General features: G+C 41.9%; 1 long non-coding RNA gene across 3 annotated transcripts in view; it reads right to left on the reverse strand.

Moving 5' to 3' along the window:
* The window catches only part of LOC135187922 (uncharacterized), a 246,559-nt gene that overhangs the window by 187,635 nt on the left and 33,872 nt on the right, over positions 1-25,052 (reverse strand). The window contains exons 1-2 of one of the 3 annotated variants that reach the window (XR_010307497.1): positions 19,784-19,834; positions 16,784-16,908 (exon numbers count right to left, since the gene is read on the reverse strand). The exons of the other annotated variants lie outside the window; for them this stretch is intronic. This is a non-coding gene — a long non-coding RNA (uncharacterized LOC135187922). Of the gene's footprint in view, positions 1-16,783; positions 16,909-19,783; positions 19,835-25,052 lie in introns of those variants that run through there. 3 annotated transcript variants of the gene reach the window in all.

Genomic DNA, 25,052 nt, shown 5'->3' on the forward strand with positions numbered 1-25,052 from the left:
CGGAAAGCAGCAAACACAAAAGTATTCCCAGACGCAGCCAGTACATGTTCCAGGGGGCTCAGCAGCTCGTTATACTGAGGTAGAAATACCACTACCACATTCAGGAAAATATCTACTACCATCACCATACCATCCCTGGCAGGCTCAGTGTCTAGACTGATGCACCCTCTCCATCCTTCTCCACAGAGAGCTAAGTAATCTTCCATAGCCTCATCTCACTGTTGGTGGTGTTCTTGTGAAGGAAAGGCAGCCCTAGAAACTGCTGAGGCATTACAGTGCTCCGTGCTGCAAATTGCAAACAGAAGTCACTCTCTCCCAACAGCCTGATCTCTGATATACACAACACATGCAGGACAAATAGGTAGACAAATAGGAGACAACTTAATACAAATATATTCACAAGTGTGTGAGGAATCACCCAGAAATCAGCTCTGCACTGGGACAGAGAGGGAAGCAGAGGTACCAGACCTCCAGAGAAGGAGTCCTTCACTGTGCTCCCTGGAGAGACAGAGTTGGATGCACCTCCCAGCACTCAGGCTGCTCTGAGGAAATGGCTCAGCCACAGCCACAAGTTACAGTAGTTTCTGGAAGTGCAAAATCCAGTTGTTAGATACTCCCAGGTCAAGATCATAAGGCTGCCCCTGAGCTCAGTTATGCAAAACCAAAGCTCTATAGCCTCTCCCCTTCCTACTTCTGCAGCAAGAGAAAGGGAAGAGGCCTGAAGAGTGGAACATAAGTATTTTCCTAAAGCAAGGCTTTTCCCTGAAGCTGGAAATATCCAGAAACCAAATGTCTGTAGCAAAGCACCTATTCAAGGAGATAAGCTTCAATAACCCCCAAGGGTAGCTTTCAAACTTTCTATCCAGCACTAAATTTCACCTTCACTTCAGTCTTGTTGCTTTGAAGACCAAAAGCATGAGTTTCACAGTGCTATCTGCCCACATCATTATCACAGGACCTTTTCATTTCAACATCTTCCACTGGATAGCCTTTCTCTGAAAAATCCATCTTTTACTGACTCCAGAGCACTAAATTCAAGTTCAGTTAGGAAAGTACTGGGAATTTCAAAATAAAATCCTTAAGTAAGGATCCAAAATTCTACAGCAAGACCAAAATAGAGATCAGCACTGTTTTCTTCATATGCTTCTTTTTTTCTAGTTAATATAACCAAGCAGTACACAATATATTCTGACCTTGAAAATAGATTTTTGTTATACTTTTGAGGTTAAAAAGATTAATATCAACTAAAAATGCTGCTGCTTCTTTTCTTTTTCTAAGATCTGCAAATGCAGATCTGGTTTCAGGATTCCTCAATCCATTCTACTAAATATCCATGTATCCAAAAACCCTCTGTTAATACATACCAAAGGCAGCAATTTGAGTGCTGCATAAGGGCTCTTTGCAAGGAAGCATATTAAAGTGGTAAAATTCTGCATTTTCCCCTTTCTTAAAGAAGAATCTGGAACTGGAGGCACACACCACTGCCCTACTCAGCCTTTTACAGTCTTATGGAAGGCATAGGTCAAGTTAAAAACCACTGACAAGATAAAGAGCTACATCTGTTAGTAGATGAATTGCCCCAGGCAGACAATCCTTTATAAACTCTGATTTGGTGATTTTAGATGGGACCAACAGGGCCACTGATCAGTCACCTGGTATTGTCATTAAAACTTCAAGGAGGAACGAAGAAAACAACTGAAATTAGTATCTTTTTTTCATATGCAAACCATACTAAGTTGAGAAAGAGTGAAAATGCCCCAGCCTGAGTTGTTTTTCTCCTGTCAGAGCTGGCTGCATTGCTCAGCTGCTCAGTACAGCATGTTCCATCTTTCACTTTATTTTCTTTTTTAGAAAGCACATAGGAACTTCAGAAAAACAGCACATGCTGTCAGAGGGGGGAAAAAACCTCCTGAAAGACTGGCAGTTAGTTGTGATTCCTGAGCATCAGTGGGGTTTTCTAACTGCAAAATGTTCAGATGTTGTGGGCTTGACAGAATCTATTCCAAGCTTGTTGTTTCCCTGCTCTTTTTCACAGATTTAGAGTCACTGATGAATGCTATGTACCAACCCAGACGCTCTGTTCGAGCTATAAACCAGTTTCAGTCAGCTAACTGGATAAGAGAGCTTAAAATAGTGCAACCCTTTACTCTTTATCAGCTTAACATTTTCCAGCACACAACAGCGGACTCTGAGAAGTACGAGCCAGTCTGTTGATAATTTACATACATTTTCTGGGGCATTGTTTGGTGTTGTTTTAATAATTGGATTGAAAGAAAATAGGATTTAACTCTTGGCATTGTCGTTGTAAATAGCGACCAAGACCTCAGCTAACTGAGCACTTTCCCATTACAACAATTACTTATAAATTAAGAGACCATTTGCAAGGATTTTGCTTTCCTTTCAGTTTTAGAAAAGAGCCTGTCTGGGCATTTGTGCTTTTTGTTCTAAACCCAAATTATACTTTTCTAGACTCTCTCTAGACACTGAAAGGAGTCTTATTGTTTGGTTTCTGTCAGGTTTTTAGATGAAAAGACTGATTTTTCACCTATTCCTCAGCTGCACAGCAGACAGTTTTGCACAGCCATTACCAAGACTACTTACTGGAATTATTAAGACCAGGAGCAGAGATGACAACTTTCTCCAGTTCTAATCATTGCAGAATACAGTTTCAAATGACACTTACTTTAAGACTAAAATGATTTTACTGTGTCAAATCTCTCAAATCCTTAATGGCACTATGCCTTTTGGCAAAGTCTGCAGCAGTATTCATGCCAATAAAGCAGTTTGAATTGAACTGCCTTTTTGCCCAGTCCCACTAAAACCATCATAATTGGTTCAGACATGGAGGCTCAGCTGTTTCAATGAGTGCTAAAGCTACCAGCCAACCTTGACTGTTTTTTTTCCCCAAGCCTAGCACAATGAAACCTTCCTGTCCATGTCACTGACATGGAAGGTTTATGTTATTTTCAACCTATTTGATTTTCCATGTGTGTTCATGTTCCAAGATGTGTTGACCCATTTCAACCAAATCTGTCAGAAAAAGGAAAATGTGTTTTGTTCCTACACAGCTAAAGGAAAATTGAAGTGGGCTGCAGGAAAACAACGCAGGAAACCTTACAGAAGGAAGACAAACATCTCTGAAACAGGAAAAAATATCCCCTCAAAATTCAAACCTGTTCATCAAGTGATGCAAACCTTAAAGAGCCACTGCTCATCAACTAGATCCTTCTTGCCAGGGAATGACTTGGGTTAACAGTAGTTGAGGTTTTCACCTTTCTGTAGAAAGGATTTTCCAGCTCTAGGAGGAAATGGATATTGGTGTGCTAGTCAACTTCTTATAGAAGTAGAAATACAAATTCTCCTCAGGCATTTGGGAAACACTCACTGTCAGAAGTGTTATATCATATTGTGACTCACTCAACACATCTGTCTAGATATAGCTGTCATTATTAACACAACAAGCTATAATTGCTCCCTACACCAGTTTCAAGTGCTGTGTAAAAATGTGTCACCTTCTTCAGGTTTTTCGTTATTCTGTATTATCTCAGCACCAGCCACATCACATCTGAACCTCTAAAGCAAGGAGCAAGACCTTGGTAGTCTTTTAATATTGACACAGTGACAGTATTTTGGCTGTCGTGTGCGATCCCTGTGAAAGACAAAGCAATTTATTTGCACGAGTCTGACCCAGCAGCAGTTTGGTGTTTTGAGAAAATAGTGAAGTGAGACTTATTCTACTTGAAGTTAATTATTTGAGTATATGAAGAGCAGCTAAAGAGAGGAGCAGGCTGGAAACAAACACTTTGTCATATTCCCCAATTTGGAATTGCATTATCATCAGTCTTGTTTCTCAACAAGATTAGGGATATCTCTACTTCATGACTCCCTCCTCCTTACTCTCCAATTCCTCTGTCAAGACTCCTCCAATCCACAAAGAGCAGTAATCATATAGAAAAGAGTCAAACTGATGAAAGTTTTTCTTACCATCATTCTTTTTCCCTCTTGCTTACTCAGCAACTCACATATTCTTGGAGCCCTTGCCTGCCATGTAAATGAGCAATTAATTCAATCTAACGTTTTATCATCCTGATGAAGTATCCTTTTCCCTTGCTGAATTCTCATCCTCTGGGACTTATTCTCCTGTTCTACAGTAATCCCTTCCAGGGTAGACAATCTGCATTTAAAAGAGACATTAAAACAGAATAAGCCACTTAAAAACAAATTAATTCTTCAGCTTACATAACATACTAGAAAGAAACAAAAGAGCTGTGAATTCTAAAGAAGAGCTATGAACTATCCTTCCCTTTCAGTCTGTGTTGATATTCTTCTAAACAAAGTACACAAGATTCTTCCACATTCTCCCTTATTTAGAGCTGCTCTATAATTTATTTCTTATGGAAATCTCTGAAAGGTTGAAGACTCCAGGGATTGTGCAGGTACATTGAACTGCAGCTCCGCAGAGTTCTAACCTGCAGAACTGCATTTATTTGCACAGCCATAGATCTTTTCTCATGGTATCTGCATAAATAAGGTCCAACAATATTTTAGTAACTGAAAAAAAAGTCTGGTGTAGCTCTGTCCTCTTAAAAGCATCAGACATATGGATTTGCCCTGGAAAAGCTCCTACTGACGTACTGGTTTTGCTGGAACCAGATAGGAGAGCAAAATAATTTTCCTTGTGTGGACACTAATGTGCAATATGTACCATGACTGGATTCTGATCTCATTTATATCTCACTTATTCACTGACTGCTGTAAACTTGGAATAATTAAGGTAATCCTTCTGTGAGAATGTGTCTGCAGGCCCCTCAAACCACAAAGTATAATTCTGAATCCAAAAAAATAAGAAGCAGATTCACTATCGTTAATTATTAAGGATCTTTTTATATAAATATGGAAACTGCCAGTAGTTCTTATTTATTTAGAATCTACTAGATTATGTATGGTCCTGCTCTGGCAGAGCAGCTGGATTTCATGACCTTCAGAGGTCCATTTCAACCCCTAACATCCAGTGATCCTGTGATCTACAAATATGTGTATTCCAGTCATACACATGGTATTCTGACAGTCATATCAGTCTGAAAGCTGGCCATTATCAGGGTATGATCATAGAATCAACCAGGTTGGAAGAGACCTCCAAGATCATCCAGTCCAACCTATCCCCCAGCCCTATCCAGTCAACCAGACCATGGCACTAAGTGATGTAGTTCTAAATATGGCATTGCTATCAGGCCCCAGTAGGACCTTGGTTTCCAGTATAAATCCTGCATAGCTCTTCTCAAATCAAACAAAAAAACCAAACAAAACAAACCACCAATAAGCAAAGAGCACACACACACTCCCCCCCAAAAAAGCCGGAAGATAGCCAGAACAAGCTGCCCAGGGAGGTGGTGGAGTCTCTGTCCCTGGAGGTGTTCAAGAAAAGACTGGATGAGGCACTTAGTGCCATGGTCTGGTTTATTGAACAGGGCTGGGTGATAAGTTGGACTGAATGAGCTTGAAGGTCTCTTATAGAATCAACCAGGTTGGAAAACCAAAATTTTGATTCCAGATTTACTGTTTCAAAAAGTTTGTCTTGCCTCTCTGAAAATCATTAAGAGAGGTTCTTGAGTAAGTGCAAAAGCAAAGCGCACACTCTCCGAGTGAAGGGGCCCATACTGTCAGAGACTGGTCAAGAGAGTCCCTTGGGAGGTGGCAGTCCTAAAGGACCAAAAAGTCCAAGAAGGAAGTCTTACAAGTGCAGGAACAGGCTGTCCCCACGTGCCAAAAGACAAATTGGTTGGGAAAGGGCAGTCTAGCTGAATAGAGGCATTTGGTTGTAGCTCAGGGAGAACAGGAGATCTTATGATTATTGGAAGAAAGGAAGGACATTCAGGAGAACAGCAAATTGTCATGAGACTATGAAGGGAGAAAATTAAAAGGGCTAAAGCTCAACTGAAAATCAGTTTGACTTCAGCTGTTACACAGAATAGGAAACACTTTCAGAAATAGATTATCAATAAAAAGGTGGAGTACAGAAAATCTGTGTTCTTTGCCAGGTGCAGAAGGGAACATAGTGGTCAAGGATGAGGATGACATTCAGGTACCAAATATTGTCTTTGCCTCAGTCTTTAGTCATAGGATCAGTTGTTTGCTGGATGTCCAGCCCTCTGAGCTAGAAGATGGAGATGGGAATGAAGCCCCTATAATCCAAGGAACAGTTAGTGACTTTCTGCTAGCTGTACATAGGTCTATGGGGCTGGATGGCATACACCCAAGGGTATTGAGAGAGCTGGCAGAAGCACTTACCAAGCCACTTTCCATCGATTACCAGCAGTTTTGGCTAAGTGGAGAAGTCTCAGCTGACTGAAGATGGGAAAATGTGATGCCCATCTACAAGAAGGGCTGAAAGTCAGATCTAAGGAACCACAGACTTTTTGGTCTGACCTGCATGCCAGGGAAGGTCATGGAACAGATCATCCTGACTGTGATTACACAGCATGTGCAGTACAACTGGATGATCAGGCCCGGGCAGCATGGGTTTATGATGAACAAGTCCTGCTCGACAAGCCTCATTTTCTTCTACAACAAGGTGACCCACTTGGTGGATGAAGCAAATGCTGTGGATGTTGTTTACCTGTACTTCAGCAAAGCCTTTGACACTGTCTCCCACAGCATTTCCCTGGAGAAACTGGCTGCTCATGGCTTGGATGGGTGGATGCTTCACTGGGTAAAAATCTGGCTGAATGGCTAAGCCCAAAGAGTTGTGGTGGATGGAGTTCTATTTAATTACAGAACTGGTTATATAAATATGACTATATAACTGGTGGTGCTCCCCTGGGCTCAGTATCAGGGCAAGTTCTCTTGGTAGTGTTTAGCCTGGAGAAAAGGAAGCCGAGGTGAGACCTCATTGCTCTCTACACCTACACAGAATGAGGTTGTAGTGAGGTGGCTGTTGGTCTCTTCTCCCTAGTAGCAAGTGAGAGGAAGAGAGGAAGCAGCCACAAGTTGCACCAGGGGAGGTTTAGCTTGGATATTGGAAGAAAATTCTTCACTGCAAAGCTTATCCAACACTGGAATAGTCTGCTCAGGGAGATGGTTGAATCACAATCTCTAGAGGTATTTCAAAGACAGGTGTGTTACTAAGGTGCATGGTTTAGCACCAGACTGAATAGGGCTGGGTAATAGGTTGGGCTGGATATCTTGGACGTCTCTTCCAACCTGGTTGATTCTAGGAGTTGTAGTGATTTGACTCAAAGGCCTTTAAAGGTCTTTTCCAACTGAAACAATTCTGTGATTCTATGATCTGCACCATTCCCAATCTTAACAGTGGGAGCACGATCCTACCCCAATTCAAGCTGACAGTTTAAGTCTTTGGGACACTGTACTTTTAAGAAAATAAATGTGGGCTGAAACAGCAGCCAGAATCTGACCTGTTTCTCTTGTGAAAGTTGGCAATGTTTTCCTTTCTTAGGGATGGGCACTGAAAATAGGTCAGGCTGTAGCTACCTGCTTAACAGCAACCGCAAAGGTCAAAGATGACATTTCCTACAAGGAACAGGCTTGGACTCTTTCTATCCTTTTTTGGCCTTCATTGCATCTGCACAATACAACTGGATGACAGAGAACAATGTAGCCTGAGAATTATTGCAGTTGGGGTGTATAAGGCAGAGTAAATAGAACTAGTGGTGAGCCTTGGCTGTTGTCCATCATCTGATTAAGAAAAATAAGACTAAAAGGAAGTAACTAGGGGATCAGTTCAGAATTGTAAAGAGATACCTGAAAGCCAGGGCACAAGGAACCTTGGAAAGGTTAAGAGAGACTTATGTTTCTTCCTACAAGAGCCTTAACATTATCTGCTCTAAGAGCAGCTATGACTTGCTAGCATCATACTTCCAGTCAGGAGGGAGGCATAGCTGACTGGTACCTGAGATGCATGTAGAAGCAGATGTGAAGTTGTTTGTGTGCATTAGGAAAAGGCTGAAAGTCAAATATACAGAGGAAACCTGAAGTAGTAAAAAAAAAAAACCCAACCAACTACAAGATAACAGGATGCAGAGCACAGAGTAGCATGGAGCAAGAAAGAGGATTTATTTTCAGTGTGTTCTTTCTCCACTGCAGCCTCATTCCTGCTCCTAACAGATGGCATACCAAGCATGTGCCTGGTGAGCTTTTCTAGCGCTTAACGTTTTGGAAGCTGGTTTCCTTTAAGCTAGCTCTTGATGGAAGTGTGTGACAGTTGTAGTGAGTGAAATCTACAAGGTTGCCTTTCTGAGCTGCTCATAGCTTTTAGAGAAAATACTCTCCCACTGAAGAAGGTTTAAGAGGAAACCAAGAATGGGAAAAGCCAAGGGTGGAAGCTACCATTAAGTAGTTGTCCTAAAAGCTCCAGGGGAGAGAGGTAAAAACACAAACACTCCACAAACATGAATAAAAGCAATAGCAGCTGGAGAGAAACCTGTAGGTAGTGGCAAGCCGAAGAAATTCCCTGTAGAGAAGCATCAGCAGTGTGGTTAAAGCCTTAGTTGGAGCATAGGGAAACCCTTCAAAAGTCCATAGAATTATCCAACTGTGGTAAAAGCCCAAAGCTGTGTGGAAAGCACTTTTTGATGGAAACAGAGTACAGTTTTTCTTTTAAGAAAGAGAGACATTAGAGAGATCCTTGCAAGGGTAGAAGTTTAAGACAAGAAAAGGATGAATAGACACCTTTCATGTCCATGAATGTCTTAAAAGACACTTTCTGAGCTGTCTACAATCTTAACCAGCAGGAGAGGAGACCAGTAACAGATAAATTGAAACTGAGGATGGGGAGCATCTGAGATTAATAGACAAGCTGGGCTTGATTAGAGTAGCTAACATGAACCTGCCTCTTACTGCTTACTGAAACAACAGGGAAAACTCCTTTTGATGCTGTTCATCAGAAACAAGCTTCAATTTCGCAGCTTCATTAACCAAACATTGCTCTTTTAGGTATTTTTATTCATCTGTTGTTTAAATGTAAGATATAAAAGTCAAAAGGTTGTGTGTGAAGTGACAATTGTTCATTCCAGTGAAGATGTTGCATTATGTAAATGGTACCTTTTGAAGTTGGAACAGAAATTGCCAGAAGGCCCTTCTGGGATCCATTCTGATTTTCTAGGTATTTGCTCTATTTCTATACGTAACTGATGGAATTGCACTGAAATAAGGGTTTCTTTGTTGCTGTCGATGCAAAAGGGAGAAAAACGGCAAGTAACAAAAGAGCAGTGCAACAAAAGGCTCTAAATCAGGCACTTCAAAGAGTCAGGAGAAAGAAATATATGCCCCTAAAGAACAATTCTAATCGTTTAACTGAGGCTCCAAACAGGGGCAAAATTAAACTTGGGCATTTTGTAGGGAATCAAGAGTATCCTGTAACTTACATCAAGTAGTCAAAACACACAGATACAGATCAAAATCCAGTGCATGGGCATGGAGCACCACCTGTATTCCCTAGTGGACATCTCAAAAACCAGAGCACAACACGACTATGAGAAAAGGTGCTGGGTCAGCCTTTTGATATCATTACCACAAGACTAGACACAGTTGAAATCCAGGACTTGTCTGATCTGCAGAACTGAATGTCTGTGGGATGTCACCCAAAAAAAAACCCCAGACCCAAGGGACTCCTCATGGATGTGCAGGTGTTTCAACAGTATGATCACAATCCCACAGCCCTCAGCCTGCAGAAATAGCCCAGAACCAGCAGCTCCCAGATGCAATTTAAAAGAATGAGTCCAAACCAGAGCTAGGAAATTAATTTGGCATATTGAAGTGAGCACATGTCAAAGTTGTGGAAGTGCTTTCCCAATGGCAATAACACATCCTGCAAGAGGAGCATCTATCACTGGAGCTTCCCTGCTCCTAGCAGGACTGGCTGATTGAACAGTGATGGCTGCTCTGCTGGGGATGCTGTCCCTTGAGAGATGATTTTTAAAAGTGGCTCAGTCTTGCAGCAAAGACTGATCTGCTGTTGCTGACTTTACTCAGCCCTGCTGACCTTCCAATGAGAAAACAAATGTGACAGAATCCCAAACCCCCCTATTTGAACACTGTCAGGGGGCTGCTGTTTCGATTTGTACCAGTGCCCCAGTACAATAGGCATGATGAGACCTTTGTCTTCCAAAGCAAATTAAGGCTTTTACCCCACAGTTTCCTTTCTATCCTCTCAGGAGCAAGCATGAGACTGACATGGATGAGGAAGCACACAGCGGCCCTGCCAGGGACAGAATGAGGGAGTGTGAAATCCTAGTTCAAATACTGCTATTTTCGACTGATTATGTGACAAACACAAAAGAGAATCTCAGCCCCACACACAATAAAACGTATAAAACTTGGCAGGTTTCTTTGACAGGTCTGGGAAGCAGCCTGCTGCCATAGTGATTTTGCTCCTCCCTCAAACTGACACAGCTAGGAAGGAAGAAAGGTTTGGAAACACAAACACAGATAAGGGACCGTTTGCAAGGGGGTTTAATAAAACTCTTCTCTTTAGGCTGAACAAACCTGCTTGTTTTCAATAGCAAAGAAACAAAATAAAAGATCAAAGTCCAAGAAAAACTTACTGTTTCTTTTTTTTTTTTTAAAGCAGCAGTAGGAATACTAAATGCAGAATATCTTTGTGCTCAGTTCTGAAGTAGTTCTGGTGTGCCCAGCATTTTCTTTCTCTGAAAATGATCCCTCCTGCTGCTACTTCAGGAACAGGTTGAGGAGAGAAGAAGTGGGTGAATGACAGGAGAATTTAACTCCAAACCTCATCTAAACCTTTTTTGGCTCATCTCCACAAAGATGATAGTAAGGTGCTCAAAGTGGACTATGCTAGAATGAGTGTATTTGAAGCAGTGCTTACAGTGGAGGGAAAATTATGTCTTGCAGCAGAGAGGCAAGGAAAACGGTTTTTAGACCCCTTTTATTAGGTAAAAGTGTAATGTGCAGGATAGAGAAATTAAGATGGGACTAAGAATGCTCAGATGCAGAAATCTGTTCATTTCTGTTTTCCTGCTGTCATGAAGGGGAGAGAGTTCATTGTGGGGTACCACGATAAGAAAATATCTCAAAGGCAACCTGTTCAAGTCTGGAGAGGAGAAGGCTCTGAGGAGACATTGTGGCCTTCCAGTATCTGAAGGGAACCTACAGGAAAGCTGAGGATGGACTCTTTAGGATGTCAGGTAGTGATAGGACTGGGCAGAAGGAAGCAAAACTAGAAGTGAGTACATTCAGATTAGATGTTAGGAAGAAGTTCTTCACCACAATGGTGGTGAGACACTGGCATAGGTTGCCCAGGATGGTGGTGGAAGCCTTTATCCCTGGACATTTTTAAGGCCAGCGTGGATGTGGCTCTGAGCAACCTGATCTAGTGTGAGGTGTCCCTGCCCGTCGCAGGGGCTGGAAGTGGATAATCTTTGGGGCCCTTTCCAACCCTGACAGTTCTATGATTGATTCTATGATTCTTTGATTAACAATCTTTCAATGCAGTTAAAGTTATTTGCTGGATCAAGGTACAGTTCAGCAGATTTGAAAAGCAGGATTTTTATCTCATCATGAAGAACCATCACCAGTAAGGACTTCTAAATATGTGACATTTCATTTGCAGGTTAAAACCCCCTCCTAATTGGAGGCAATCATTGAAACCTTTGATTTGCTATAGTGCCTCTTGATAGTTATTCTGATGCCTACATTTTAAAAACGGGAAGGTCAAGAGTCAGAAGCCAGTCACATGTTATCAGGAATGTCCTCTAGAGAATTAGCCTGGTAAGAGTCTTACCCTAATCCTTCTAAGGTATTCCTTAATGCTAAAAAATCTGCAGTGAACCCTCTGCAGGAAACTCCTGTGCACAATGTAACGCCTACTCAAGCAGCTATTTATTGCAGGAAAGCCAGAACTGAAAGAAGGAAAAGAAATTTTGCTTCTTTCACACAATGAGATTTTATCATCTCTTTGTGCACTCTTCTATGAGCATCATTCAACTCTGAATTTCAGTTTTCTTAGTCACCTTCCAAATTGTGTTTTTCCCAGGACAAAATGAAATAACCTAAAGCTTGTGACCTTCAGCCAAAGAGACTCCCAGACCACACAGCATAATACCAATGTCACACAGCAAGATTGAAGCTCTCTGAGTGACTGCATCATGTGTGTGGCCCTTGAGGAAGCTCCCACATGCAGAATGAAAGAATGAACATCTTCTCCTCCCTGCTTTTTTTTTTCCACTCTGGAACATCAGACATATCCTTGGAAAAAGAAAAAAAAAATACATTTTTTTTTCTTAAGTTCAAAAGTATAATAAAGAAACTTAAAAGATATAAAGGCCATCAAGAATTGGTCAAATGCAGCTGTTTCCTCACTTTGATAAACCAAGTCTGTGGGATTGTTCAGCTAGGTAAAGACTAGAGAATGAGATTATATACTAGAAGACAGAAAAAGAGGGAGAGTTCATTGTGATTTATCACAGTAAGAAAATATGTCAGATTAAAGGCAACCATAAACAAAGAAGTAGGACACTTAGAAGATTACAAATGACCAAAAAAATTTGCTTTAAATCTAATTAAAGCAAGCCTTGCAACTGTGCTCTAGTTAGATTTCTTCTCTTGCTACCCTTGCAAACAAGTAGCATATTGTTCTGATTAATAGACAGGAAAGTCAACAGTGGTTGTCTATCAGCACTGTAACTGGATAACTGTCCCAAAACAGGGCAGAATTACAGAAGGACAGACGGTTTTCTTTCTGCTCTTACTGAAGAGCTTAACAGCTCTTTTCACCTCTTCTATATACATTTTAATTAGGCAAAGAGGACTAATACAAATCAAATTAAATTATGACTATTAAACGATGTCTCTTGGGGAAGATTTTCAGCGTTTTTAGCAGGGAATTAGGCAAACTTCTCCTTTAGTATTAATGAGAGTTTTGCTCCCAGTTCTTCTGCATCAGAGTTATGTCTGACCCTCAGACAGCTGCTACAGCTTCCAGCTTTTGTTTGTCCTCCTTTACAACTATAGTCACGGGCAGAGGCCCAGGGAGATTCCAGAAAGATGTTTTATTGTGAAAACAAGGAAGCAGAAGGTGTATGAGGGCTGCTGTGAAGATAACACAATTTTACTTGCTGTAGGAAAGAACAATTTTCAGTATCAAACAAGAGATCTTCCTCTTCAAAACTTTACTGCTGCCAGAGGAACAGAACAAAGCCCAGATTAATAGCTCAGGTCGTCTACCCCAGAGGCTCAGGGAGACACCCTGCCAGACCAGACATCACCATGCTGCCACCCCAAGTACTCTTCTCCCCTCTCAGCTCCTCCGGGCTAAACGAAGGCAGAGCATGAAATTGTCCCCCTGCTGCTGGTGACACAAATTAGCTCAGGAACATTAAAATCATCAGAGGCAAGGTCTCACCACAGACATACACTTCACACCTGTGCTAGGTGGAAGGAGTTTGCTACAACGCCCTCACTTCCAACTATAGAAGTTTCCTGCCTCAGGAAGACTGACAAGCAGTCATTAAGTTGCATATTTTGGTACTCCACACAGTTCATCATGGAAGAAAAGCATCTGCTAGAGCTGCATTTTTGGTTATCCTGGCTCCATGAAAGACAAGGTTGTCATCACTGCTTTTGTCCTTTTGACTCACTTATCCCTGTTTGATTTTGAAAGATCTAAAAAAATTGGAGAAAGGTGGCTCATATTCCTCTTTCCTCCTCAGTTCAAGGCTCAGAAAAGTATTCAAACAAAAAACCCCAAAGAAAACTGGGGGGGAAAAAGGACCAAAAACAACCCAGAACTAAAACTATTTTAGGTATCATCATTGAGCAAAAGCACTCATGAAAACACATGTGGTTTTCATGTTCTACATTGAATGTATCTGCATTTCTGATGACATTTTTACTCCAGGCTACCTACAGTTAGTTTACCTTTTAGAATTTCATAGGAACAATTGCAGAAGTATTTTAGGGAAAATTTGGTTGCTACACATGGAATTGAAAACAATTCCTAGCAAGGAAATGCAACAGTAGAAACTGTTCTAATTAGAACGCATTTTCTGCTTTATGCATCTATCAAAAATAATTGTTTTCACGTTTGAAATATCTCTCTAAGAAAATAAGCTTCCCCCCCTACCCTTGTATCACAGTCTCACAGTATCATCAGGGCTGGAAGAGACCTCACAGATCATCAAGTCCAACCCTTTACCACAGAGCTCAAGGCTAGACCATGGCACCAAGTGCCACGTCCAACCTTGCCTTGAACAGCTCCAGGGACGGCGACTCCACCACCTCCCCGGGCAGCCCATTCCAGTGTCCAATGACTCTCTCAGTGAAGAACTTTCTCCTCACCTCCAGCCTAAATCTCCCCTGGCACAGCCTGAGGCTGCGTCCTCTTGTTCTGGCACTGGCCACCTGAGAGAAGAGAGCAACCTCCTCCTGGCCACAACCACCCCTCAGGTAGTTGCAGACAGCAATAAGGTCTGCCCTGAGCCTCCTCTTCTCCAGGCTAACCAATCCCAGCTCCCTCAGCCTCTCCTCGTAGGGCTGTGCTCAAGGCCTCTCCCCAGCCTCGTCGCCCTTCTCTGGACACGCTCAAGCATCTCAACGTCCCTTCTAAACTGGGGGGCCCAGAACTGAACACAGTACTCAAGGTGTGGTCTAACCAGTGCAGAGTACAGGGGCAGAATGACCTCCCTGCTCCTGCTGACCACACCATTCCTGATGCAGGCCAGGATGCCACTGGCTCTCTTGGCCACCTGGGCACACTGCTGTAATTTTGTTTAGACTAGTATGCTGTATAAATAAATACCCTCTCTGAAACACATTCCTTTAAGCAGGCAAGAATGAAAAGATAGCTTGGCATAACTTCCATTCCCAGGTGATGCAGAAATCATTTATGAGAATAGAACCTCAGAAGAAATAAAATTGTAAAACTTGGAAGCTGACCACATAAGGTCAGGTATTCAACTGTCTGCTGGAAACTAAAAGTAAACAAGTGAAGATGATACATAGCAGCTTTTGGTGATGTCTCTTCATTACAAAAAAAAAATAATAATCCTTTCTTTCCAAAACCAGCAAGAAGCAGCAATGAGCTGGCAGAAAGATGAAATCCCTTTACACACAGTGTTTATGCTGAAAACACATGCAATAAAGAGAACGTCAACTGCAGCAGCTCCAACCTTGTTTGTCACTAGATTAACTAGAGCGCCAACAAGGACAATGACTCAACCATTCATTCCTATTAGGTTTGCTGTGAAAGGCTCCATTCGCTCACCAGCTGGCACAGTGGAAAGCTATCTAAAGATGCGAACAAGTGCAAGGGGTAGAGGCAGCCTGGTCCGGCTGCAATCTGAAACCAAAGCTGCAATTAATTATATGTGGAACGTGGCCAGGCTCTCCTAGCATTGTAGTCAAATGGGACCACACAGAAAAAAAAAAAAAAGAAGAACGTTTATCACATCACAAGCACTGTGGAAAGATGGTCAGGATTCTTGCAATAGAAAATTTCTGGTTTGAGTTCTTTATGGTGTCATTCTGGCTGACAGGATAAGTGAATTTATACCTTCAGGCTTCGAGTTTGCTGCTGCTTTTTATTTCCAACAGAAGGCTTATCTGCCTGTTTGTTTATCCTTCTACCACCAAAATCAGCCTCTTGATAGATTTATTTTTTGCCTTTCATTTATGTTTTTTTCCCCTCATGCTGATAGCAACAATTCGATGCTGTTCTGGTACCTGTAGAGCAGAGCTATTTAAACCTTCTGGACCATCATTCACATCCTTGCAAATCAGAAGTCTAACCTGGTAACTTCCTGATAGTCTCAATCACACACTGGCACAGGCCATAGAACTCAAGATGCTGTAGGCATGTTTCAAATTAAACTAGCCTCAGGTAACTTCCCCTTATTGTACAATCTTTGAGAAGAACACTCATTTCTCCTTTCTCAGAAGAAAAAGACAGCAAAGGTTGCCCTGGTCTCAACCAGAATGATATAATTCCATCAACATTACCCACATCACAAAAGAAGCATTTCCCAAACTTATGTAGTGCTAAATCTGCACCTTCCCATTGTGATCATCTTTGAACACTATTACAGTACTATTTTGAGTCTGCAGCCAAAATTAAGACTCTAGGATGTGCTACCTGGCATACATACTGAGAGTAAGATCCTCTGGCTGACAACTTTGCAATCTAAATCAGAAACAAAAACACCACAAAACCTACCCAAACCAAGAAAAAGACACAAAGAAAACAAAACAAAACAACCCAAACACCAACCTGTCCCTACTTTATTTCTTCTGCTAAAAGAAGGTGAACACACAGACAACCCATGGCAGGGCCAGAAAGTCAAGAGAGCTAATCCTAGGCAGGAATTTAACTTACATATTTTCTTTTCTCTCTTCATCCCTCTTCAGCCACTACTTTTGTCATTTAATCATTGTCTTGATTAACACTGCAAAACTCACTCCAATATGCTTATTTAACCATCTAATTCCAATTCAGCATGGAATCCTAAAATCAATGGGAAGCTGACTGTCTAAATAGAAAACAAAGTAGTCTACAGCCTATGTGGAATACAAGTTATCTGAGGACAGAATATTAGTTTGTGCCTTGGATTTCAAGGCACTAAAATACTGAATAGTAATGAAATACTTTTTATAAACAGAGGCAAAGTGGGATGTGTTAATAGCAGAATTGTAAAGACACATCTGCTTGAGCACAAATTGCACACTACTGACCTTTGAATCCTTAAAAAAGGTAACATTGCAGCTGCCATTGCTAGGTAGGTTAGGCACTGACTGTGCCAAAAAAATTCAATACCTTAACGGAGAGCAGCAAAAGGCTGATCCAGACCCAGGTCAGTGCTTGCAGTGCCACTTTGCTTTCACTGACCACAGTACTTCTTGATGGCAGATACTTTCATGAGCTGTCACCATGGATTCTGACTGCAAGAAGAAAGGCTGATTCAGTGTGCATTCCTGGGTAGATATACTGCTAAAACATGCACAAACCCAAATCTCCACATAATTTGCATACTAGAGCACCAGTTATCATCAGGAGCACTGGGCTCATTAGCAAGAAAACACATTATCTCTGAGGATGAGGACGTTTGGAGGTTTGGAATATTTATGATTTTCACTTGGTTTATCACAGGTCATTCAGTATTCCCATAAAACCACAACATGTCAAAAGTCAACTTGAAAAGGAGGAAGAGAAGTTGCAATGATCAGATCTGGGCAGCACTAGCACCCATCCAAATGGAAGAAGACCCTGCCAGTGAATTAGTGCAAACACATAGCCCTGAGTTCCTCTCTACTCTTGGGAGCCTCTGCTCAGGGAGGTCGAAGTATGACAAGTAGCAGTAAAAGTACAAAGAGAAGCAGAAGAAAGGCACCCCTTGGGGTCAGAGAGCCCAGAGCTGCAGCCAGGGCACAGCTGGCTGGGTGCTCAGACAAATACCCACATGAGGAGAAGGAAAGGCGACGCACAAAAGCAGCCTTTTGGCAGAAGCCTGAAATTTCATCATCTTTACTGTACTGTAAAATTTGAACTTTCCCTGAGAGTCAGAGGAAAAAAAAACAACACCTCCACAGTGAGAGTGGGCAGCCAAAGCACATGCTTCTCATCACACGGGGGAAAGGACATCCTTTGAACAGGGTTAACTGCACTAGAAGGGGCTGCACTAATCAGGTGTTTTGTTCGGTTGGTTTCTAACCTCATGCTAGGTATTACTGGGGAAGCCCACCTTCCCCTAGCTGTGCAAAACTCCTCCAGTGAAAGAAAATATAATCATCATCTTCCACAGACATAAAAAGGCTAAGGGCTGCATTTTCAGCACCATTTCAGAAAAGTAAATAAGCACCAAGTGTTTTTTTTTTCACATGCCTGAAGGTACTTAAGAGTACTCATGGTTATGCAGGAAGGGAGAGAAAGGAGAGAAAATAGTACTATAAATCCTCCATGAGTAATGATTTTAATCTGTTGTGGTGGATTTGAAGCGCATGGAAGAAATGGATCTACCAGCTGACTGTTGTAATTCTGTCCTCAGGGGAGCAGAAGCAACGTTTTGAAAAAGTAAACATCTATCTATATATATCACAGACTGTCAGGGGCTGGAAGGGACTTCGGAAGATCATCCAGTCCAACCGCCTTGGAGAGCGGAATCATCTATACCAGATCAGAGAGGAATGCATCCAGGCAGGTTTTAAATATCTCCAGAGAGGGAGACTCCACAACCCGCCCTGGGCAGCCTGTTCCAGTGTTCTGTCACCCTCACAGGGAAAAAAAATCCTCATCATGTTTAAACAAAACTTCCTACGCCTCCGCTTCCACCCATTGCCCCTGGTCTTGTCATTGGGCAGCACTGAGCAGATTTTGGCTCCATCCTCTTGACACTCACCCTTTACATATTTAAAAACATTGATAGGGGTCACCCCTCAGGCTCCTCCTCTCTAAACTAAAGAGCTCCCTCAGTGTCTACTCTCCTTCACCATTTTTGTGGCTGTGTGTGGGACTCTTTCAAGCAGTTCTCTGAAGTCCATCCTGAACTGAGGGGCCCAGAACTGGACACAATATTTCAGATGCAGCTTCATCAGAGCAGAGTAGAGGGGGAGGAGAACCTCTCTTGATCTACTAACCACAACCCTTCTAATACACCCCAGAATGGCATTAGCCTTCTTGGCCACAAGAGCACAAATACACACACACACATCCCTTTCAGAACTGTTAAACTGAGCAATGTACAGCAGAACATGCAAAAATACTGTGAAATGAGTTGCCCAGTGATTCGATGGGGTGGAGGGAGAACAAAAGACACAAAATAATCCCAAACTACTCGCATACAACACAATGTCTAGACTGAAAAATTGCCATATGGTGTTGGACTGGTCACATGAAGAAAGTCCCATGTTCTACTTTAGGACTTAAACTTTCGTTGAAGTCAATCACATACACATATCACAGGTAAGCGTAGCCCAATTCACTCTCTTGCTTTGAGTGGAGAAGCTTGGAAAGCCACAATAGCTCAACACATTTCCACTGTGGGACCTGTTTGCTTTGTACCACCTGAATTTATATTGATGACCCAACTGAAAATAAAATGTGACTCTGCAAAGCAAGTCTGATCTGACAGAGAAAAGACCTTAGGAGGAAGAAAGGAGGTAAGATGCTGAAACCAGACACTACATCTCAAACAGCTTTCAGGTGCTTGAAGAGAATGTTTGGCTGCAAAAGTCCTATTTGTACTGTATTCCGTTTCTGTGGTACCGAAACGTCCCATTTTTTTTTACACTGGATGTGTAACAAAAAGTACAAATCACTGCAGTCCAAGGCTATTTATACTGCTGGGAGATCTGTTCTACAGCAGAAGGCCTGCACAGGCAATTCTGTAACATTTTTAAATGCTTCCGTCTTACAGCTACTTAATAATTTCCTTTATCTGAAGAAAAACACAAGAGATGTATGAAGAATACAAAGAAAAGGGAGGGGGAAATAAAAAAAAAGAGCAAAAGGAATCGATTGTTGGACTTTGATGCTGCGCTTTAAAGTATTCTTTCAGCCCTAGAATAGACAGTAATCCTCACCCTAGTTCTCATTAAAACGGCTTTCTTTTTAATCAGAGCAAGAAAAGCCTGTTAGCACATCATAACAATCCCACTCACACAGGATTTGTTTTTTCTTGTGTCCCACAGAAGTTACTTCAGGAACAAAGAGAGCTGTGAAGACCTTGGGCTGCAAAGGGCCTGGCTCCTGTGGAGCTGGAACCATTCTCCCACCCGGACAGCAGCTACCCATCTGCACACTACTTCAGAGGTGACTTACTGGCATTTATGAGGCCGGTACAACCAGCCCTGAATTACGTGTTTACAATATCTAAAGGAGAAGAAAAGAAGTGCTAATGAGAAATCGGCTCATTGTCATCTCATTTTTTCAACATATTCAGTTATTTGTCACTTGCTTGTGTCTTCTTGACTGACAACACTGATGCCAGCTGCTGGCTGAATGGGAGCTTTCCAGCAACGCCTAAATAGACTGTTTGTCTTCATTACTGCTTTGTACAAATTCATTCAGCAAGGACTCGCAGGCTGTCATTAGGCAGGTCCAGTCTTTCAAGTTCTGCTACCACAGTCCAAGATGTTTGCTTTAGCAGACTTCCCCCCTGCTTTTGTTAGTTTGACTTAGGAGAACTGGTTTCTATTACCAGTATCTATTGTGCCCCATCACTGCAGTTTCCAAGCATCCTTTCACATTGTACTACAAGGGAAGAGTGGGAAAGGCACACACTGCATCTTTAAGGTAATAGATTCGATTGTATTTGCTCTCCATTTTTCTTGCATAAAATGATTTAACAGCAAATCCATACCAACTAGATAACTGAATACCAGCAGAGACAGAGGCCTCATCTTCGATTTTCCTCCATCTAGACAGTGATGTTTTCATACATAGTGAGAGTATAAAAATGGTATGTAATATCAGCAATAAAGCTGAATGAAAATTACTTTCAAAGTGTGAGCAAGACTACGGTTGCATTTCAAAACAAGCATCCTTCTCCAGCATGCTTGGTAAGGAGTATGTAATGTGAGAGTCACATTTGAGATGCAAAATACTGATATTCAGGAGAAGCAGCAGCTGTTTTCTCTGTAGTCCTAATAACTCAAAACCCTTTTAAATAAAAACTTCTAAAAAGTTCTCAACAGCAAAGAATCACATAATCATTTGGGTTGGAAAAGACCTTTAAGGTCATTGAGTCTAACCATTACTAGCACTGCCAAGTCCAACACTAAGCCAACAAGAGTAGAAACTTCTAATTATTGTCTTAAGATGTGATCCCTTTCTCCTACCTATAAGCAGAGACTTCTGGCACAATCTTCTGCCTATGATTTACCACCTTTTTAAACTATTCATCACAGGGAATGAAGACTAACCATAGAATATATGGTAGCTCCTTGAGAGTCCACCTGCACCACAGGTCCAAAATATTACCAAGAGAGTCCTTCAGGACATGGCCACAATCTGCCCTTGTGCTATACACCTACACAAGGCACAAGATGAGCTTGGACTGTTGTTTTGGAGGGTTTTTTTTCCCCTCTTTTACCAGAAAAAGTACAATTCAGGATCTATTCTCTTCCTTACAAAATTAAAAGTAGCCATTGTTCCTGCTCAGCCCCCAGTTCTGTTTCAGCTTGTAACCACTTTTCCCTCTCAACTTCCAGCTTCATGTGCATCCTTAGCCAGTTCCTGTAAAGCCTTCCTCTTCACTTGCTCTGTTCTATAGCACATTTACCTTTCCACACTGCCAGCAGCAGAGATCACTGCCCTCAACATTTCTAACTGGAGTTAACATCAAGCTGAACCTGGGCATCCTTTCTAGGGAGCTTAGACTTAGCCGATTGAGCTCCCTCCTTTTCTTGAGACCCCACAGCAGAGCCAAAAAAAAACCTGCCCAACTCCCACCATGGGGGCCACAAATAAGACAAAAGGTGCAGGGGACAAACCTCTTCCACCGCAAATTCTTTTCCCTCTCTTCCAGTACCACTTTTCCCAGTGAAAAAAACTCAGGGCCTAATCTCAACAACCACTTTATTAAGGGAATCCTGACAGCTGTCGGACTCTGAGTGTGGTGATAGCAGGCTCAGTAATCTCAAAGTTTCAGGGCTTGTTCAAACAGGTCTGTAGTTGTACAGGCTCTTCTATAAGGAGATAAAAGAGCAAATGTATCTAGAAAAAGAGTAAAACAGGTTATTTTTTCCACTTCTCTATACAGATATGATAATTTACACGTTCTGGAGCATCCTGTCACAATATTACAAACAATGCCAAGGGCATATTTATGTTAACACTTTGAAAAAGCAACTGCATTGATTTTCACCGCTCGGATGAAAACTACCAGGAGCACATTGCACTGACTGAAACTTCTAGTTACTTATTTCCTCTGTAATTAATAGAAAAGTGGGGGAAAAATAAAATTGCTACTGTCCATAACTTATATAATTTGCTGTGTTGCACTGTGCAATGTGAAGAAAGTTTGATGAAGGCAGCATGTCAGATTATCAGCTCACCCTTAGCTGCTTTGCTCCACACTATGAGTTATCCTGCCGAGACAGCACTCTGGCTTGCTCTAGTAAGCCTCTATTTACTACATAACCAAAAGTAAATGCTGCAGCACAAGGAGAGTATTAATTATGCTGCATGTTAACGAATCTGAGCACACTTTTCCAAAAGGTATTTCCTACAACTGCTTTTCATAGATTTCCCCCCACCCACCCACTCCTGTTCCTTATGCGAATGCTGTTTGGCCCAACTCAATGCCAAGCCATTCTGGTTGCCAGCAGCAGCTGCACTCGCAGCCCCAGCCTCTACGGGTAAAGAGTGTTACAAATGTCACAATGCTACTGCCTCGTTGCTCTCTGGGATGGAATTGTTACGATAGGCTATGGGTGAAGCTCTACTTTCAGCGTAATTAGGAGCTTTGAATACCTGACAGCGTTTATCATGATGCTATCTGATGTTACTCATCTTTCACACTACGGTGTGCTGTGCTGAGCTTTCAGACAAGGTTTTCGCAGCCGTGCTTTAGCATAGTTGTCAGGTTCTGTTATCTGAGTTGCAAGACTTAATAACACATTATCTAACTCGAAAAATTCATTTCATTAAGCAGCTGTGATGGCTGGTGGAGACACTTGTTAGGAAGCAAGGTAACACAGAGACATCTCCACGTGAGCAGACACTATGGACCCTTTCCTAAGATCATCAGTACAGTCGATACCTCGAGCACTTCACTGGGTGGTATCTGTGTGTCAGGAAGCTGGCAGCAGTTTCATAGCTTTTGTGTGATCTGTTGCTGCGCACCAATGTGCCCGTCTGAGCAGTTACACTGGTTAAGAACCTTCATCTGCCCTTTCCGTCAGTTTGCAGGTCATTTTCTTGCAGGCAGGCACGATTATTTAGCCATTATGTGTGGCAAGATGATTGAAAGCCTAGGAGACCTACTTTTAGCAGGTCAGCCCCAGTGTTGCAAGGGGTGCCTATAGGGATTCACATGCAAATGGCTTTAGGAATGACTGACGGGGAGGGGGGGAGGGAGGAATTGCTGTTGACATGGCAAGGTCCCGCGTATCCATGAGAATAAACACAGCATAAGAATTATACACATTTAGACCTCAGTATTATTCATACCCATCACCTCTCACTATTGCAGGAAAGCAAACCACAATCAGTGATTCAGCAAGGCACAGACTCTCCTGCTGAATGCAAATGCAACAAACAAAGAGTAATTTCAGCTGAGCTTTGTGCTTATCCTCCTCGGGAAAGAAACCGGCTATTCCGCTCACAGCCTAAATGAAATACTTTCTTCAGGTCAACACTTACAAGTGCAACCAAAATCCTGAAAGCATTCCGCTCTCGTTACAGCTGCTGTTCACAGCTGCAGTGACACGGGGATGAACTAGCAACAGATGCAGTTTTGAAGAGACGGCTACTTAAAGTACGTCATTTCGGTCCATTTTCCTGGCTTACAGCAGCCAGCCCTCAGAATCTGCTGAGCTGTATCATTAACGAACGTTAGAAATTGAGGATACACCTTGACCACAGATGTAGTGGGGGATTCCCTGGCCTTTTGGCTGAGTACCTGTGGTGGGAAAAAGCAAACATCTTCGCTGCTGAATGCACATAAGGAGCACAAGACATTGGGTTGGAAGAGGGTGTAAAGTAGCTGAACAAAAGGAGGAGGAGGACACACCAGGTACTAGAGATATTGTTGACACCTTTTTTCCTCCACTTGAGTACTCAAACAATCCACAGAAGTAACATGATATCATCAATCATTCGAAGTCTTTAGAAAGAGACATCCACTGCTAAGGAGAAAGTTATTGTCTCATCTCAGCCAGTAGACTCGAGATGGCTGTAGAAAATGCAGGATGAGGTTTTCTAGATGGTCATCATGGTCTGACTGGTGCCCACACCCCTGAGCCCCTCCAGCATCCTGCAGGAACGTCTCTTGTTCATTTCCCTATGCAGGAGTAAAGAAGATGCTAAGAAATCTAATTTTCGTTTTAATGTTTTGCAGCCTCTCCCTCTGCCTTTTTCACTGAGCAGCTGTTCACGTTAAACTAGAGGGACACTACAGTAAAACTCAGCTTTATAGGGGATGCAGAAAACCCAGGTGATGAGTATGCAAGAGGGCTCTGGAAAGGACAGAGTGAAATTACATAGCATTTCTATGTGCAAGAATGGAAGGTGTAAATATATTATAATTACACTAAGTATATAAACTCCCATTTGCAGCTCAAAACTTCATCAAAACTCTGATCCATTGGACTTAATTTCTAGTACAACAAATTGCCATATAGAAAATTTAGAAGAGAACAATTGTCATATTTTATTAGGAAGACAACAAAATAATAATGTCAGAAGCAAATATAATATCATTTTTCAAGCTCAAAAAAAACAAACCCACAACAAGCAATTATTTTTTCCTGGTTGCTAGGAACAGGAAAACAAGAACTTAAACTTAACTTGCAATAACTAATCCTCAGCTTAAATGCTGGAGAAAGTCATGAAGGCACTAGAAAAGAGATGAAATATAAAGTCAGACAAGCTAAAGAGAATGGAAAACCATCCCTGAAGGTTTTCAAGAGCAGACACTAACAGAACACGTGCTAGGGAGGGTTGAGTACACTTGACCTCACATCAGCACAGAGGCACAGATTAACTGGTCCCTGGGATCCCTCCCAACCCACAGCTCTAGACTTCGTACAAGGACAGAGAATAGAAACTGTCTTATCTGAAGAACAAAGCATGCTTCTATCTTCTTTTTTCTTCAAGAGAACACAATATACCTATCTCTGCAAACAAGATAGTCGCATTCTGCTTTAAAAGATACTTCCAACATTGTCGTTGAAGAAGGGAGTGGAAATCTAAAGACCTATTCTCTACCAGACAGTCCTCCTCGTTAGTAAAATAATAAATGCTTCAGTGGTCTTTTGTGCTGTAAACTTGAGTTGTTTTTAACCAACATTACAGAAGAATATTGGAAGGTATCAAATAGGTTTCATTAATTAAGGTTTATCTTTTTTACAAGGTCTGGAAAAAA

Source organism: Pogoniulus pusillus, chromosome 28, assembly GCF_015220805.1.
Source record: "Pogoniulus pusillus isolate bPogPus1 chromosome 28, bPogPus1.pri, whole genome shotgun sequence".
In the NCBI taxonomy this organism is placed as follows: Eukaryota; Metazoa; Chordata; class Aves; order Piciformes; family Lybiidae; genus Pogoniulus; species Pogoniulus pusillus.